Here is a 19,288-nt window from a genome sequence, read left to right on the forward strand (position 1 = left end):
GTGGGGGACGCAGATGTCTCAGTGGGCCCATGTTGAGGCATTTCCCCCCCCCCCTGAGGACTAGCTACACAACAGTATAGTATATAACAGAGTTTATTCAGGGCATAGGGAGGGGAGTTAAGAGAGTAGTAGAGGCAGAGAAAGGCAGAGAGGAGTAGAGAGAAGAGAAGTAGAGGCTGACCATGAGCATGTGGAGAGAAGGGGAAGGGAAGGAGGAAGGGAGAAGGGAAGAGCCCAAGAGGGCAAGAGGGAAGCAAGACTAAGAGAGGGAGGAGGGGGCAAGCAGCCACTTTTATAGTGGGTCAGGCCTATCTGTCTGTTGCCAGGTAACTGTAGGGAGGAGCATACCTGGCTGTTGTGGGGGTGGAGTTTAGACAGAATGCTAAGAATATCTAGCAGCTTCCAGAACACATGCCTGAAGGGGTCTAAGTGTTACCACACAAAAGAAAATTGAGCTAAGAAACACCCATTCAGAGGGGTAACAGCACAGGGTTAGAGCATTTGATTGGACATCACAGGTCCGTGTGACCTAATCCACTTATATTCTGAACCTATTGCTTTTGTCTATAATCTTGGCACTGGAACCTAACTTTCTTTCTCTACCAGGTGCTGGGATATAGACTGCCTGGAAGAAAGGAGGTTCCCAGGTATGGATGGGTCCACTGCGAGTGGCTTTAAACTGTTTTCTTCTATATGGACTTCTGTTTCCCTGACCTTGAATATTTGTCTCTGTATGTGAAAGTGTCCCTTTCACACATGGAAGGACAAGGAACAGATTTTTTTCCATTTTTTATTAGGTATTTAGCTCATTTACATTTCCAATGCTATACCAAAAGTCCCCCATACCCCCCCACTCCCCTACCCACCCACTCCCCCTTTTTGGCCCTGGCGTTCCCCTGTACTGGGGCATATAAAGTTTGCAAGTCCAATGGGCCTCTCTTTCAAGTGATGGCCTATTAGGCCATCTTTTGATACATATGCAGCTAGAGACAAGAGCTCCGGGGTACTGATTAGTTTATATTGTTGTTCCACCTATAGGGTTGCAGTTCCCTTTAGTTCGGACAAGGAACAGATACTTCTATTGAGAAGCACTTGTGTCAGATAAAGTGAAACAAGTGTCTCACACATCTCTTTATTTAATCTCCTGTGGAAAGCAGGCAGGGCAGGTTTTTGGAGAAAGCCTGCATGTGAAATACCAAGAGTTTACCAATGAACCCATGGATTGGGTCAAGGTCTGCAACCCCCCCATTTTAGTTTAGATAACTGGACATCTAGAAGGTTAGAGTGACCACTTGGTGAGATGGGGGAAGACTTGAAGAAGAAAAGGTTGGGGAAGAGAATCTCTGTGGTTTGGGAAATACTAAATGAGAAATGCTTGCTTGAATGTTTATTCAAGATGAAATGCTGAGCTGACATGAGAATATTGATTCAGGAGCGAGGTCAGGCTGGGGCCGTTGTCCCATCTGTGGTGGTGTAATGGAGGGCTTTGTGAGAGTGAATTTGCAATAAACAGGGGTGTATGTCTCACAGATCTAGAGGCTGGGAAGTCTGAGATAGAGGGGCTGGGTCTGCTGAGGGCCTTCTTGCTGTGTCTCAAAGTTTGTGAATGTTCTTTTTAGTTCTGTGTCATGAGGATTCATTTGGGTAATTCTCTTTAGTGAACATTTCTATAGTATTGGCGGGTATTTTTGTGAGGGTACTGCCTTGAGTTTTCAAATTATTTATATTTTTATTATGAGATCTGGGCATGTGAACTTTTTTTTTTTGGTTAGTTCTGTGTCTGATGTAGACAGAGGAGTTAGGGGCAGATCCCAGGATGTGTGGGCCAGGTTGGGCCTGTAGGATGGGTGGACTTAGATGGAGTGAAGTCAGGGGGTTGTCGTATAAGAAGTGTGTACTGGTTCGAGCCTGGAGTTTGGTGAGGTGTGTGGAGGGGAAGATCATGGAGGACAGGACAGGGACACTGTATTGACTATTCTTGGCTGTCAGCTTCACTACATCTGGAATTAACTAAAAACTAAGCAGCTTGGTACATGTGTGAGGGTTTTTCCTTTTCTTTATTTTTATTTTATGAACATTGATTGATGCTTTGCATACATGTCTGTCTGTGAGGGTGCTGGATTCCTTGAAACTGGAGTTATAGACAGCAGTAAATTTTCATGTAGGTACTGGGAATTGAACTCAGGTCCTCTGGAAGAACAGTCAATGCTCTTAACCCCTGAGCCATTGCTCTAGCCTCAAGAGTTTTTCTGAAATAAATCATTTGAGGTGAGAAAACCCACTTTTAATATGGATCTTAAGAGGTGAGACATTTAAGACCTTCTGCAGGCCTGCCCATCATGCGGATGGATAGCTGCCTCCCATCTTTTCTTATACACTCAATGTTCCTCCCATTCTTATCTGTCTTCCATCTTTCTGGATATTCCTGTTTTCTCTGGTTCTGTTAGGGTCTTAAAGAAAAGACAAGGACTATGATAGAGAATTCTTCTGGGATTTTTTTCCATGCGCAGCAGTTATAGAGGGACTTTGAAATCAACTCAATACATGCTAAGACCAAGTTCTCAGCACAGAGAAGATCTATTTGCCCCAGAGGGACAGAGGGCAGGGGATAAGTCAGGAGATGGAGGACAAAGGAGAAGGGGAAGGAGTAAGGGAAAGGGGAGTAAGAAGATTTGTCCAGGAGGAACCAAAAACTGTCTCTGGATAGAGGGGAGACGGACAAGGCTCATGGGTAAATGATGGTTTACAAAGCCAGGATGGGGGGCTGGTGAGATTGCTCAGCAGTTAAGAGCACTGGCTGCTCTTCCAGAGGTCCTGAGTTCAATTCCCAGCACTGACATGGTGGCTTAAAACCATCTATAAGGGGACCTGATGCCCTCTTCTGGCCTGTGGATGTATATACAGCAGATCACTCATTCATTAGATAAGTATAAGCAAGCAAGCAAGCAAACAAACAAACAAATAAAATAGGGTAAAATGGGAAACCGCATTTTAGGATGAGCTATATAATTTTAATTTGCATGTTACTTAGGTGAGCCAAATGGGGCTTTTGTTTGCTGGACTTCAATACTTTGATAGCTGGACCTTGGTGGTTGACCTCAAGAGGAGGAAATAGACCTTGGTGGCTAGCTTTAGAAATTTAATCTAATGGTTTTTAGAAAGGCAGAGGGAATCAGGGAGAAGGGTAAGGACTGCCAGAGCCATGCCCACCACACTTGAATTGGCCAGAGTGTCTTCACTGCTAGTGTCCAGCAAGAAAGGAATGCCTATCTGGTGAAAGAGTGCTCAGAATTAAGGAGACAAATCATAGAATCTGGTTGTCTATGTAGGGTGGACATCTTTTTCCCTGTAAGCTTCTCTCCCCCTTCCAGAGCCCACTGCTCACTTGTTTCACCCTCAGAGGCTAAAGACTGGCTGAGCTGCTGTCCCAGGCAGAGAGGGATTCTGCAGTGATGCTGCTGACAGTGCTGATAGCCCCTGTGAGAACTCTGAGAGACAGCCAATTTGTCTTCAGGGAAGGAAGAGAGGGGTGTCTCGGGGCTCAGGTGGTAGATAGTTGGCCAGCTCAGGAGCTAACTGATGACAGCAGTGTGAAGTGGGCTCAGGGTCTGCAGCTGTTCTGCTCCTTTTCTTGGGTGATGATGCTATTCAAGGATGGGCCTGGAAAGCTGCAGAGCTGAGGAAGGCATCTCACCAGTCAGGTCTGGCAACTTCTGGAAAGTAGGTCTGTGAGCATCTGTAATTTAACTTTATAGTCAGCCATAATCTATCACCACTCAGATGAAAATTATTAACTGTGTACACTTGTACCAATGGGGGTATAGCTCAGGGGTAGAGCATTTGACTGCAGATCAAGAGGTCCCTGGTTCAAATCCAGGTGCCCCCTTATTTATGTCTGGTTACTGACTTACCATTCATCTCAGGCAGGCCACCAATGATATTAGAAAGTTTTCATTAGCTGAGGTCTCTAGAAGAATCAGTGTTACTATGTCCCCATTTACTGCTGTGGACTACATTCTCAGCCACACTATAATTAGGGTACATTAATACAATGCACACAGATCTCTTATCTCTGCTGAGTCCTGTCTACCTTTTTAAAATTTTTATTTTATTTTTGTATTCTTTCCCCCATCCTCACTGGGACAATTAGTTTTAATTGTCAATTTGACACAATGTAGACTCACCTTGGAAATACAGTTTCAATGAGCAATACAGTATCTAGTTAAGGTTGGCCTATGGGCATGTCTGGAGGGGATTGTCTTGAGGACTAAAGCAACAGATGTATGAAGACCCAGCACTATTCCCTAGGCAGGGATCCTGGATTCTGTGAGTGTACAAAGTGAGCTTAGCACTGATAAGCATGCATGCATTCATTTTTCTCTGTTCTTAACCATAGCTATGACATGACTAACTTCCTGCTGCCTTGACTTCCCTGAAATAAGAGACTGTAACCTGAGTTACATCAACCGTGTTTGCCCTCACTTGCCTCCTTTCAGGATATTTTTTTTTTATCACAGCAGCAGAAGTGAAACTAGAACACACCTTTTTCCAGTGCCCCTGACTCAGTGAGCAATGGTCCAGTGTGGTCCAGAGGTGCCCACTGAATGATGAACTGCATTCTGAATTTCAAGACTCTGTTGGCAGGCTAAGATGGGGGTGGGCAGAGTCTGAGGCTGTGCTATCATAGAGAAATACTACCTGGGCTGGAGAGATGGCTCAGCCATTAAAGGCTAGACTCACAACCAAAAATATAAGAGAAATGCTACCCGAAGTCAGATTTGTAGGAGGCAGAAGACATCAGCAGAGGATTGCTGAACTTTTTACAGTCACTAACTCACGAATGTCAGCTGTTTAGGAGATGCCAGAGGAGAGTTCTTTCTGCGTAGGAAAATGATTTGTTCCTTTTGTAAGATTGGTACATTAGGATGTCACTGAAACATCCACTGGGTTGGCTGGTTTGATTCCAAAGTACAGGACCTACAGGATGCTCACTGCTGGAAATATACTGAAGGAATAGGATTGAAAATGTGTAAAATGGCTGTCATGATGACCCAGTAGGATATATATGAACTTGCAGAGCTGAAAGGCTGTTTCAGAATAAAGCGATGACTGTGTGAGCTATTTGTGACAGGCTGTCCTTGTCATAGATTCTTGAGGAGGGCTTGACTTCCCATGGAACTGATGGTTCATAAAGAGAAGCCAGAGGCAGTGCAGATTGAACTCTGTTGTGGAAAAAGTGAAGCAGATCTTTCCACGGCAGGAGGCCTCGACTTAACTCAGTTCCAGGAGAGTAGAGAACCCAGAACTCAGAGCCTTCCCATCAGACACATCTTGGCAGTGTAGTTTGGATGCTCCTTGTGAAGACTGCTTTGACTGAAGTGATGCCAGGTAAATTCTCTTACATGAAAAAGGGCATCCCAGAAAGATAAAGCCTGTGCCACAGAAGCCTAGTGTGTCCAGATCTGTGTCACTGCTGCTTCTCTTCATCTACAAGCCTAGAATTGTCTTTTCTCTTTAGTGTTCTGCTTACCAGTCACCTCCAACACTGTCCATCCTAGGACCCTGTCAGTGTGCTTTGCAAACATCAGCTATCAATCATAAGAAAGGGCGCCATCAATGTTTAATGATCTGTGTCTATTTCAGAAGTTCTTAATTAGTTGCTCCATAAACCTGATGTTGTGGAGGGGTATCCTGAATCTGAGGCTGTCGAGTTATTCTGAGGCAACGTCAGTGGGTCACTTTGTCCCACTCTCCCCACTGTGCAGCAGCAAACTCTTTCCTTCAGGTTTTTTTTTTTTTTTTTTTTTTTTTTTTTTTTTTTTACATTTTACTTGTGTGGCTGTTTTGTCTGCATGTATGTCTGTACAACACATGGTTTTCTGGTGCCCAGAGGAACCAGAAAAGCATTTCAGACCTCCTGGACCTGGACTTAGAAATTGTTGTGAGATGCCAAGTGGGTGCTATGAACCAAACCTGTGTCTTCTACAAAAGCAACATGTGGTCTTAAGCATCAAGCCATTGCTCCAGGCTCCAGCCCTTCAGTCCTATCTCACATTTCCACCCTTTAGTCCTGTCTCATGTTTCTACCCTTCAGTCCTCTCTCTGTTTTCTTGGTGGACAAATCTCTTACATTGGTTTCGTCTCTTCTTATTTGGCTCTTCAGCCTACAAATTCTCTGTTCAGGGTTTAAAGTCCCCAGTGGCGAGACTGTAACAAAATGCTTGTAGCCTCAGAGACCAGAATAAAGGAAATGTTTACCTTGACTTGATCACTTGTGCCCTACAAGGTTCCCCTCCTACCACGTACAGTATGTGTTTTAGAAGACACCCCAGTGATTGGGATTCACCACACAGAGGGAGGAGATCTGTCATCACTCTTGCACTCAGTCACCAGTGTAAGATGCATCCCAGCTGCTGTGCATGTGTGTTCCTTGGATCCCTAATCTTTCAGTTGACTAAGTCGTCATCATAATTAGAAGGGGAAGTGATATCACTAATCCTAGGTCATGGCAACTTCAGTAGAAAGAACCAGTTTCTGCATCTAAAACCCTGTATGAAAGGAAGCCAGCCCAGCAAGTGGAGTGGGCAGCAGACAATGTCCCTAAAGGATGGGGGATAAAGAGTGGGCTGATTTCTGTATCAACTGGAGAACTCCAGTGGAATCTTCAGAGCTGGGGATTGTGGGTCCCAGATTGTGAGGCTGAAGCACAGATGCCACCTGGATTCCAGGCTACTTGTTGGCCTGGTGGCCATCCAATGGTGGCTGTTGTCAGGATCTGTGCTGTGGCATTCATGCTTCAGTGTTTGAAGTTTCATTCTACAAAACAATATTCCCAGCAAAGATCCCAACTTTTCACAGAAAGCATTTGGTACAGTGCTGTGTGAAGAGCTAAGCAGAGCCTGACAAGGCTGGAGCTCCATTGCGTACCATGGACAGCTCCATAGTCAGCTAGCTTTGCTGAAGGCACATAGAGAGAATGCAGATCCCTCCACTGTGTAGTGGCCTCAGCTATTTTCTGAAGAGTGGATAGGATTGGGAAAAAAAAATACCAACCTTAAGGTGAAAACAATCAAATTACTAAAATGTTGTCTTGTGTGACGGCTCAGCAGCCATTAGCACTTCCTGCACAAGCCTGAGAATCTAAGGTGGATATGTACCCATATGTATATTTTTCTAACCCCACATGAGGACAGACATGGAGACACACACATGTAATCTAAGCAGTTGTACAGGATGATGGGAGTTGAAGACAGGAGAATCTTTCTGGAAGCTCATGGAGAGACAGGCTGGAGTATGCATCCCTGTTTCAAGCAATACCAGGGACACTGTTTCAAATAAAGCAGAAGGTGAAGTCTGACACCTCAGACTTTCCACTGAGCTCTCCACATGCTCCATGGTAAACACATGCCCTCATGTACAAACACATCACAATGCACACACAGAGAGATAAACACACACACACACACACACACACACACACACACACAGAGGTACATTCACACTCATACCTACACACACATGCAATTATAAGCACACACACACACACACACACACACACACACACACACACACACACACCCCACCAGTGTTGGAAATTTTCAGTATCTCTATCTCTCCTTAATACTAATTTTCATCAAAGGTGAGTCAGGTTTCCTAGGGCGCTGGAGATGAGAAGTCACAGAGCATCCCTGGTGAGGCAGTGTAGGGATGTGGTACTAATGAGGAGAGTCTACACAGGTACCAGGGCATAAGTCACTGGCAGGGCAATTGCTTACAGTTCATGCAATCCCTGAGTCAAGGCTGTGCCCAGTTGGCCATGTCACTCTCCGGAGACCATCCACTCTCTGACTCTCACTTCTCCACAATTCTGAGGATGGAAACCATTTTCAGGTTATTTCTTCTTCTGATACATCGAGGGTTTTCACAGGAGATCGAGGGTTTTCACAGGAGAAAGGAAGATGGTAGACACTGGAGGCTGTTCAATCCCTGCTCAGGAATGCTGGCACAAGAGACCCTGAATCATTAATGTGAACTCTGCTATGGCTTGGTCACTATGAGTTGTATCTTGCTTGGGCCTGATTAAATGAATGATTTTTCACATCTGTAGCATGAAATTGCTTATGTAAAATTAATAGATGTAGCCAGGCATCATGGTGCATGTCTTTAATCCCAGCATACAGGAGGCAGAGGCAGGTGGATTTCTGAGTTCGAGGCCAGCCTGGTCTACAAAGTGAGTTCCAGGATAGCCAGGGCTACACAGAGAAATCCTGTCTAAAAACCAATTAAAAAATTATTAGGTGTAAACAAGTGTATCTGAAACATTCCTAGAGGGTTTTAGAGACACAGATAGGTCATCCTAAGGTACTGTTTCCAGAGAATCTGGTGTAGGTTTTCTTGAGTGGGCACTAAGGACATTTGCTCCTGGCCTACCCTATCCCAATTGCCATGTGTTCTTAGAACACATGGTGTTTTGAACCCAACAAAAGGGGGGTTCAGCCTCATAACCTACCATGCAGGTCATCATTGCAGTTCACAGAGTCCACAGCTTGGCAAGACTGTTGGTGACTTTACAAAACACCTTCTAGTTCCACCAAAGCTAGCCACCAAGGAGCATGCTTCCTGGTCAGTGCCAACTTGGTTCACCATGTCCTGTGACTAATATGTGTGGTGTCTTCATCAACAGCATTTAGTGAGCATGTGCTAGTGGGCATCCATCTGAGAGCAATGGCAATACCTGTATTGTCCTGGGGGCCTCAGAACACCAGGGTTTGATTGAAATTTCCGTACACAGGGAGTTATGCTCATCCAAGAAGCCAGAGATTGCCAAAGAAGATACTTCTATGCCAGGTCTGGGATATTTCCCTTTGATTTGCTAGTCCGGGGTGTCCTGGAGCCACAAACATTTCTTATTTTCTCTTAGTTTCAAGTACTACTGTTGGCAAGTTAACTACCATGATGTTAGCTTGCGCTGTATATATCAGCTACTCCTTGTAGACTAGGGTTTTAAGATCTTCTCTTTGGTGTTAAAATTCTTTGACACTTCCTGTGACTATCATCCATTGTGCCGAATAATGTAGAAACTTAGGATGGAAGTCCACATCTTCCTTTATGGGAAAATATCTTATATTTTGTCCTTCCATCATTTTCTGTTTCTAAACATTGTGCAAACACGTGGGGGGGGCAGTGGGGTTGCATAGATACAGAGTCTTATAGTTGTGTAAGAATTACTTCAAGTACTCTTAAGGCTAATCATATTCATGGAAGATATCAAGTTATCTTGTATTATGCAGCTCAGAGAGGGAGGCTATGCAGTTTACTCAAGAAACTTCAACTAATGGAGATCTCCTAGCATCATTGAAGACCCAGTACCAAAATCATATTTAACAAAGGGGGCACCTGGATTTGAACCAGGGACCTCTTGATCTGCAGTCAAATGCTCTACCCCTGAGTTATACCCCCATTTTATAGGTAAGGTAGCCTCTCATTATCACCTCTTCCAACTTGGTACCACACCCATGCTTGCTCTGTGTTCATGATCTACTGCTTTCTCTACTGATCTTGAACCTGGAAGGATTTTTTTTTTATTAAAGTCTACCCTTCGCCCTTCTCTCCAACTTTGGTTAGCCCACCTAAATGCACCCCTCTCTCTGTATGTGCTGCAGACCTCTCCTTCGGATCTAGGAAGACATTTAATTGTAGTGGTTTCCTTCAGTTCACAATTAATTTTTCATAAATGGCCAAGACAAGAGCTGCGGGTTCTGGGTCTTCATTAGCCCAATCTGCAACCCAGAGAGAACTTTATCCTCCAGGACATCAGTAGGGTGCTCATTACTTTACTCCATCATTTATTCACTCAATAACACACATGGAGTTCATTAGCTCTGGTGACTTATCAGCCACAGTGAATACACAAAGAGAGATCAGTCATTTTCCATTTTCCTCAGAATCTTAGTAGACATAGGAGTCAAATTCATGGATTGGGTTTTTCCTCTGACGGAGCAGGAGCCACAGCACAGGTTAGGGGGAAGTGGAACTAAGGATCACCCTATAGGAGGCTCTGGAGGGACTTCCTGATCGGACATCTATGGAAATTCCCAGAGGAAGAAGCCACTCCTCAGGTTCATAGGACTCTTCTTTGTGACCTTTTGCACAGAGTGAGCCTTACAGAGCTTTGGAGTGCAGCTTTGCAACAACATGTGACCTGGACGGGTCTCACAGTGGGTCCTACACTAGCGCCTCTCAGAGAAGAGAATAGAGACCAGGTCCAAGCAGAATACAGAGCACATAGGAACATAGTCTGTTAAGCACCTCTGTTAATCAATACTTCACATTTGATCTCTGTGTATAAAGGAGACAATAAGAAGGAACATCTGGATTTGAACCAGGGACCTCTTGATCTGCAGTCAAATGCTCTACCCCTGAGCTATACGCCCATCTGCTTCATATATAATCTCATAAATATCTCTGAAGCTATATGGCCACTCCCCAACACATGTACTTTCCAGTACTCTGAAATCATCTGCTTTGTCCCGAGAGTTGCAGCCCTAAACCAGCTCTGCTCACCTGTCTGTCACCTCCTGATGCCCAGCACTCTCCTATCCTGTTTCACAGCTGAGACAGAACACAAACACCTGAAAGTCTACATTTATCTCATGTTGCAGACCCACCTATACAACCCACCCTCAGAGGGTTGCGTGTTAAACAACTGCTGGCTTTTGATGGAGAGAGAGCTGTTTTCTTTAAGGTAGTGGCTCTTGGTGAATAAGTTTTATTGCAGTGGAACATTTCTGCCCCAGAAGCATATGTACAGCACAAATTGGAGGAAACAGAGCCTGGGATAGAAACATGGGATGGCTCTGTGTACAGGAGATAAAAGGAGGAGTTGAAGGTGAATATGACCAAAATACACCATATGACATCTCAAAGAATTATTGAAAATATCGTAAAACATATTTTTTTCCTCAGCAATAAAGTCTTACCCTCAGCTTATGGAGAAGAACCAATAACGTTTGGAATATCTGGTGACACAATGTCATAAGTTTAACCATAACTGTAAAAACACAGCCTACACAGCCCCATTATATCACAAGTATAGTATTCAACTGCTATTCATTACTTTCTTCCTTCCTTCCTTCCTTCCTTCCTTCCTTTCTTTCTTTCTTTCTTTCTTTCTTTCTTTCTTTCTTTCTTTCTTTCTTTCTTTTACTTATTCACTTCACGTCCTGCTCACTGACCTTTACCAGTAACCCTCCCACAATCCTTCCCCCTACTCTGAGCATATCAAGTCTCTGCCAGGCTACATGCAACCTTTCCCACTGAGGACAGACATGGCAGCACACCTAGGAGAGCATATCCCATGTAAAGGCAATAGCTTTTGGGATAGCCCTGTCCCCACGTGGAGACCAAGCTGCACATCTGCTGCATATGTCAGGGGAGACCTAGGAACACCCTGGGTGTTCAACTGCTTTTCTAATCTAAAGTCCAGTCATCTCCCACATTCTTCCAACAAGCAAAATCATTAGGTTGTGTTATAATAACAACACTGGCCCCAGTATCAACTTTTCTCTTATTATACTCTGTTACAACAGTGCACATACATGGTTACTATACTACACTATTGAAACCAACACACATTACGATCAAGGCAAATTATTATAAAAAGAAACACTTAACTGGGTGATGGCTTACACTTTTTAAGTTTAGCCTATGATGGCCATGGTGAGAAGCATGGTAGCATGTAGGGCAGGCTTGTCACTGGAGCACAAACTGAGAGTTTACATCTGATACACAAGCAGGAAGCAGAGGGTTTGGGCCTAATGGATATTATCAAAACTCAAAGTGTACAGTCAGTGACAGATTCCCTCCTACACAGTCACCCCTCCCAAACATCCCTAAAAAATTCCACCGACTGGGGACCAAACATTCAAATATGTGAGCCTATGGGGGGCATTCTCATTAACACCACCACATTATTGTATGAAAAATATTTAAATTAAACGTACAAACTATAAGTATAGCATATGGGAAGAAGTATAGGTCTTATCACACATACAAAGGCTAGACATTTTACTTCATTCAGCTCTTAGAGCAATGGTTCATCCCCCAAAGGAAGAAATGTCATTTTGATAAGAAACGTTGAAGAACTTGAAAATCTGAAAAAAGACACTTCCACACAGAAGAGATGGTGGAAAGGATGAATTACCTGGTGAAGGTGGAGGGATCCACGGTGCCTTGGCTGTGCAGTATGGTTTGTGGGCAACCAGAGCAAAGGAGCAGGAACCTGGGTCACTACAGGACACAGAAAGGACAGATGTTTATTATTGATCATCTATGCATGGAAAGTTGTTCAGAAAGATATTTCATAGAGAACTCAACCTGTATGGAAGATCTTGAAAGAAATGGAAAGGTTTAAGCATGAGGCTGCCACTAACTTGAGGAAAAACAAAAGTTCCACCAGCTATCTTGATCCTGCTTAGAATGACTGAGGTCAGTCCCACAGTGTGAACAAATCATCCTGATATAAACACAGAGTCACCCAACCAAAAGCTGGGACACGACTGGATCTGGGAAGTCAGAAGGGAAGAGGATGTGAAGTTAAATCTCATCCACAAGTCCGTTAGTTAGACATGATGTAGACAAGATGACATAAGAGACAGCACGCTGTGTGTGTTTCCCTAAGTGCACAGGACAGACTAGCAGAGATGGCTAACCCTCTGGGGAATGGCGCCCATTCGATGACAGGAGCAATGAACTAAACAAAAGAATTCAGGATACATGTGGTTGTTTTCTTAGTAACCTTTTAAAAAATAATATTGAGTTTTTAAAAGAATTGAATTGTGCATATATTTTTATTAAAAAGTATATGAAAACAAGCTTGTGTAGTAGTGACAGGCTTGAAGGCTCAGGGAGAGGCCACAGTGTGAGGATTCTCTGTGCTCTGCTCTGCTGATGCAGCTCCTCCAGAGGCCAGCTAAGTAGCCCTTGTGTTGCATGTGGGTTTAGTTGAGTTGAAGGCTGAAGCAGCCCCAGCTGAAGCCTCCTGCCTCAGCGAGGACCTCAGCAGGAGAGTGCTGGTCATTCATGAGGACATGGCAGTCAGATGGCAGCTCAGGGCTGGGCCTAATAGGAGGAAGCAGATGATGACAGGGCACTGGCAAGTGCACATGCCAGATGTTAGCAGGCAGGGAGTGGCCATGCAGGTTCTAAGTGCCCATGAGACATTAACAAACAGGTGGGGGTATAGCTCAGGGGTAGAGCATTTGACTGCAGATCAAGAGGTCCCTAGTTCAAATCCAGGTGCCCCCTACTACAAGTTTGTTTTTACTAATGGAGATATCGCACACGCAGTGCTGTTTCTTCTACTCACTCCAGTCTTGGACACACTTCATACATGCACACCCACAGAGAAATTCACAATCACACACAAACCCACCACACACACACACACACACACACACACACACACACACACACACACACACACATCTACACACACATGCAATAGTAAGCATACATACACACATCACCAGGATTGGGCATTTTCAGTGTCCCTATCTCTCTTTAAAACTAATTTTCAGTAGTGGTGAGTCAGGTTCTCTAGGGTGCTGGAGATGAGAAGACACAGAACACCCTAGTGAGGCAGTGCAGGGATGTGGTGCTAATGGGAAAGCCTACACAGGTACCAGGGCATAGGTCACTGGCAGGGCAATTGCTTTCAGTTCATCCAATCCCTGACTCAAGGCTGTACCCTGCTGGCCACACTGCTAGCCTTGTCACTCTCAAGAGACCATTCACTCTCTGATTCTCACTTCTCCACAATTCTGAGGATGGAAGCCATTCTTCATGTTATTTCTTCTTCTGATACATTGAGGGATTTCACAGGAGAAAGGAAGATGGTAGACACTGGAGGCTGCTCAATCCCTGCTCAGGAAGGCTGGCACAAGAGTCCTTGAATCATTGATGTGAACTCTGCTATGGCTTGGTCACTATGAGCTGTATCTTGTTTGGGGCTGATTTAAGCAATGATTTTCCACATCTGTAGCATGAAGTTGTTCATATAAAATTAATAGGTACAAATGAGTTTATCTGAAACATCCCTAGCACTTTTCTGAGACACAGGTAGGTCATCCTAAGGTACTGTTTCCAGAGAATCTGGTGTAGGTTTTCTTGAGTGGGCACTAAGGATATTTGCTCCTGGCCTACCCTATCCCACTTGCCATGTGTTCTTAGAACACATGGTGTTTTGAACCCAAGAAAAGGGGGGGTTCAGCCTCATAACCTACCATGCAGGTCATCATTGCAGTTCACAGAGCCCACAGCTTGACAAGACTGTTGGTGACTTTATAAAACACCTTCTAGTTCCACCAAAGCTAGCCACCAAGGAGCATGCTTCCTGGTCAGTGCCAACTTGGTCACCATGTCCTGTGACTAATATGTGTGGTGTCTTCATCAACAGCATTTAGTGAGCATGTGCTAGTGGGCATCCATCTGTGAGCAATGGCAATACCTGTATTGTCCTGGGGGCCTCAGAACACCAGGGTTTAACTGAAATTGCCCTACACAGGGGGTTATGCTCATCCAAGAAGCCATACATTGCCAGAGATGATACTCCTGAACCTGGTCTGGGATATTTCCCTTTGAGTTGTTAGTCAGGGGTGTCCTGGAGCCATAGCCCAGAGAGGGAGGTTATGCAGTTTACTCAAGAAACTTCAACTAATAGAGATCTCTTAGCTTCATGGAAGACCCAATTAAGGTGGATAAGACCCAATTAACGTGGTGAGTTCAGTACCAAAATCATGTTTAGAAAGGGGGCACCTGGATTTGAACCAGGGACCTCTTGATCTGCAGTCAAATGCTCTACCCCTGAGCTATACCCCCATCTGCTTCATGTATATCTCATAAACATTTCTGAAGCTGTATGGCCACTCCCCAACGTGTGTACATTCCAGTACTCTGAAATCATCTGCTTTCTCCTGTGAGGCTCAGCCCTAAGCACACCTCTCTGTCACCTCTCCATGACCAGCACCCTCCTATCTTGTTTCACAGCTGAGACAGAACACAAACACCTGGAAGTCCATTTTTGTCTCATGCTGCAGACCCACCTATACAAACCTCACTCAGAGTGATGCAGGTTAATGAATTGATGGCTTTGAGGGGAGAAAACTGTTTTCTTTAAGGGAGTGGCTCTTGGTGAATCAGTCTTTTTGCAGTGGAACACTTCTGCCCTAGAAGCAGATGGACAGTACAAGTAGGAGGACACAGAGCCCGTGGTACTAAGGTGGGATGGCTCTGTGTACAGGAGATAAAAGGAGGAGTTGAAGGTGAATATGATCAAAATACACCATATAACATCTCAAAGAATTATTGAAAATATGGTAAAACATAGTTTTTTCCTCATCAATAGGGTCTTACCATCAGGTTGTGGAGAAGAACCAATAACGTTTGGAATATCTGATGAGACAATGTCATAAGTTTAACTATAACTTTGAAAAAATGGCCGAAAGATCCATTCAATTAGATGGTACCCATCCTAGTACTGTGGCTTTGATGCTGGAACTAGCTAGGTCATGGGCCCTAGAAGAAAACCTACTACTAATGTTCTGCTAAAGGAACACTGCAATAAAGTGACTGCTAATGATGGACTGCTCTACCCACAGATCAGTGCTTTGGTCAGCTCACATTGGAGGAAGCTTCTTCTTGCAGCAGATGGAAGTTAACACGGAGACCCACAAATGGGCAGTGTACAGAGGGTGAGAGACTGTGCAGCACTCAGTAGTAAATGGGATCCCTTCCTCAAGCCCCTACACCCAAGGTCAGAGTGCTGTGCTGAAGAGGAGGCAGAAAGGCTGTAAGAGCCAAAGCTGGTGGACAATCCAAGGAAGCAGTGTCACCAGTTTTGTGTTTCATTTTGCCTTCAGATCTGCAAAAGAGTGAAAAGTTGTAACCATAGTAAAGAGTCAACACTAGGTTGTCTTGAAATCTCCTCAGCTAACACTATTGATCCAAAACTGTTCTATTTAGTCAATTGTAGATATTTAAAACAAGGACAATTTCACACCTATATTTTGCCAAAATTTGTTAATAATGCTAATATTCTTCCCTTCTGACACACTTTCATGTATATTACACAACCTCATTGTTCTGAGCACTAGTATTTTCCAAGCTCCTGCTAGGAAGGCCCATTACATCACCAGTACAGCTTTCAACTGCTATTCATTACTTTATTTTTCCTTTTTTTCTTTATTATGTATTTTCCGTGTTTACATTTTCAATGCTATCCCAAAAGTCCCCCATACCCACCCCCCCAATCCCCTACCCACCCACTCCCCCTTTTTGGCCCTGGGGTTCCCCTGTACTGGGGCATATAAAGTTTGCAAGTCCAATGGGCCTCTCTTTGCAATGATGGCTGACTAGGCCATCTTTTGATACATATGCAGCTAGAGACATGAGCTCCGGGGTACTGGTTAGTTCATATTGTTGTTCCACCTATAGGGTTGCAGTTCCCTTTAGTTCCTTGGGTGCTTTCTCTAGTTCCTCCATTGGGGGCCCTGTAGTCCATTCAATAGCTGACTGTGAGCATCCACTTCTGAGTTTTCTAGGCCCCGGCATAATCTCACAAGAGACAGCTATATCTGGGTCTTTTCAACAAAATTTTGCTAGTGTATGCAGTGGTGTCAGCGTTTGGAAGCTGATTATGGGATGGATCCCTGCATATGGCAATCACTAGATGGTCCATCCTTTCGTCACAGCTCCAAATTGTGTTTCTGTAACTCCTTCCATGGGTGTTTTCTTCCCATTTCTAAGAAGGGGCAAAGTGTTCACATTTTGGTCTTCGTTCTTCTTGAATTTCATGCGTTTAGCAAATTGTTTCTTATAACTTGGGTATCCTAAGTTTCTGGGCTAATATCCACTTATCAGTGAGTACATATTGTGTGAGTTCCTTTGTGATTGGGTTACCTCACTCAGGATGATGTCCTCCAGGTCCATCCATTTGCCTAGGAATTTCATAAATTCATTTTTTAATAGCTGAGTAGTACTCCATTGTGTAAATGTACCACATTTTCTGTACCCATTCCTCTGTTGAGGGGCATCTGGTTTCTTTCCAGCTTCTGGCTATTATAAATAAGGCTGCTATGAACACAGTGGAGCATGTGTCCTTCTTACCAGTTGGGACATCTTCTGGGTATATGCCCAGAAGAGGTATTGCTGGATTTTCCGGTAGTACTATGTCCAATTTTCTGAGGAACCTCCAGACTGATTTCCAGAGTGGTTGTACAAGCTTGCAATCCCACCAACAATGGAGGAGTGTTCCTCTTTCTCCACATCCTCGCCAGCATCTGCTTTTACCTGAATTTTTGATCTTAGCCATTCTTACTGGAGTGAAGTGAATTCTCAGGGTTGTTTTGATTTGCATTACCCTGATGATTAAGGATGCTGAACATTTTTTCAGGTGTTTCTCAACCATTTGGTATTCCTCAGGTGAGAATTCTTTGTTCAGTTCTGAGCCCCATTTTTTAATGGGGTTATTTGATTTTTCTGGAGTCCACCTTCTTGAGTTCTTTATATATATTGGATATTAGTCCCCTATCTGATTTGGGATAGGTAAATATCCTTTCCCAATCTGTTGGTGGCCTTTTTGTCTTATTGACGGTGTCTTTTGCTTTGCAGAAGCTTTGCAATTTTATGAGGTCCCATTTATCGATTCTCCATCTTACAGCTCAAGCCATTGCTGTTCTATTCAGGAATTTTTCCCCTGTGCTCATATCTTTGAGGCTTTTCCCTACTTTCTCTTCTATAAGTTTCAGTGTCTCTGGTTTTATGTGGAGTTCCTTAATCCACTTAGATTTGACCTTAGTACAAGGAGATAGAAATGGATCAATTCGCATTCTTCTACATGATAACCGCCAGTTGTGCCAGCACCATTTGTTGAAAATGCTGTCTTTTTTCCACTGGATGGTTTTAGCTCCCTTGTCAAAGATCAAGTGACCATAGGTGTGTGGGTTCATCTCTGGGTCTTCAATTCTGTTCCATTGGTCTACTTGTCTGTCACTATACCAATACCATGCGGTTTTTATCAAAATTGCTCTGTAGTACAGCTTTAGGTCCGGCATGGTGATTCCACCAGAGGTTCTTTTATCCTTGAGGAGAGTTTTTGCAATCCTAGGTTTTTTGTTATTCCAGATGAATCTGCCGATTGCCCTTTCTAATTCGTTGAAGAATTGAGTTGGAATTCTGATGGGGATTGCACTGAATCTGTAGATTGCTTTTGGCAAGATAGCCATTTTTACAATGTTGATCCTGCCAATCCATGAGCATGGGAGATCTTTCCATCTTCTGAGATCTTCTTTAAGTTCTTTCTTTAGAGACTTGAAGCTCTTATCATACAGATCTTTCACTTCCTTAGTTAGGAAATATCCTTCCAAGATATTTTATATTATTTGTGACTATTGAGAAGGGTGTTGTTTCCCTAATTTCTTTCTCAGCCTGTTTATTCTTTGTGTAGAGAAAGGCCATTGACTTGTTTGAGTTAATTTGATATCCAGCTACTTCACCGAATCTGTTTATCAGGTTTAGGAGTTCTCTGGTGGAATTTTTAGGGTCACTTATATATACTATCATATCATCTGCAAAAAGTGATATTTTGACTTCTTCCTTTCCAATTTGTATCCCCTTGATCTCCTTTTGTTGTCTAATTGCTCTGGCTAGGACTTCAAGTACAATGTTGAATAGGTAGGGAGAAACTGGGCAGCCTTGTCTAGTCCCTGATTTTAGTGGGATTGCTTCCAGCTTCTCACCATTTACTTTGATGTTGGCTACTGGTTTGCTGTAGATTGCTTTTATCATGTTTAGGTATGGGCCTTGAATTCCTGATCTTTCCAAGACTTTTATCATGAATGGGTGTTGGATCTTGTGGAATGCTTTTTCCGCATCTAACGAGATGATCATGTGGTTTTTGTCTTTGAGTTTGTTTATATAATGGATTACGTTGATGGATTTCTGTATATTAAACCATCCCTGCATCCCTGGAATAAAACCTACTTGGTCAGGATGGATGATTTCTTTAATGTGTTCTTGGATTCGGTTAGCGAGAATTTTATTGAGGATTTTTGCATCTATATTCATAAGGGAAATTGGTCTGAAGTTCTCTATCTTTGTTGGATCTTTCTGTGGTTTAGGTATCAGAGTAATTGTGGCTTCATAGAATGAGTTGGGTAGAGTTTCTTCTACTTCTATTTTGTGGAATAATTTGTGCAGAACTGGAATTAGATCTTCTTTGAAGGTCTGATAG

The 19,288-nt window shown here is 43.6% G+C and overlaps 2 long non-coding RNA genes and 5 other non-coding genes across 7 annotated transcripts in view; 3 read left to right on the forward strand and 4 right to left on the reverse strand.

The window, feature by feature from the left end:
- The first annotated feature begins 350 nt into the window (after nucleotides 1–350).
- Gm30435 lies at nucleotides 351–15,955 on the forward strand. Its single transcript, XR_377639.2, has 3 exons — nucleotides 351–518; nucleotides 607–647; nucleotides 15,657–15,955. It is a non-coding gene; the product is annotated as a predicted gene, 30435 (long non-coding RNA).
- Gm16630 (predicted gene, 16630) overlaps nucleotides 784–19,288 on the reverse strand; it is a 264,503-nt gene continuing 245,998 nt past the window's right edge. The window contains exons 4-5 of the long non-coding RNA NR_152250.1: nucleotides 12,203–12,288; nucleotides 784–3,736 (exon numbers count right to left, since the gene is read on the reverse strand). This is a non-coding gene — a long non-coding RNA (predicted gene, 16630). The remainder of the gene's footprint in view (nucleotides 3,737–12,202; nucleotides 12,289–19,288) is intronic.
- Nucleotides 3,815–3,886, forward strand: n-TCgca37. Its single transcript has one exon. It is a non-coding gene; the product is annotated as a tRNA-Cys (tRNA).
- On the reverse strand, nucleotides 9,388–9,459 carry n-TCgca10. The gene has a single exon. It is a non-coding gene; the product is annotated as a tRNA-Cys (tRNA).
- Nucleotides 10,362–10,433, reverse strand: n-TCgca4. Its single transcript has one exon. It is a non-coding gene; the product is annotated as a tRNA-Cys (tRNA).
- Nucleotides 13,234–13,305, forward strand: n-TCgca13. The gene has a single exon. It is a non-coding gene; the product is annotated as a tRNA-Cys (tRNA).
- On the reverse strand, nucleotides 14,806–14,877 carry n-TCgca36. Its single transcript has one exon. It is a non-coding gene; the product is annotated as a tRNA-Cys (tRNA).

Source organism: Mus musculus, chromosome 6 (assembly GCF_000001635.26).
Source record: "Mus musculus strain C57BL/6J chromosome 6, GRCm38.p6 C57BL/6J".
Lineage (NCBI taxonomy): Eukaryota > Metazoa > Chordata > Mammalia > Rodentia > Muridae > Mus > Mus musculus.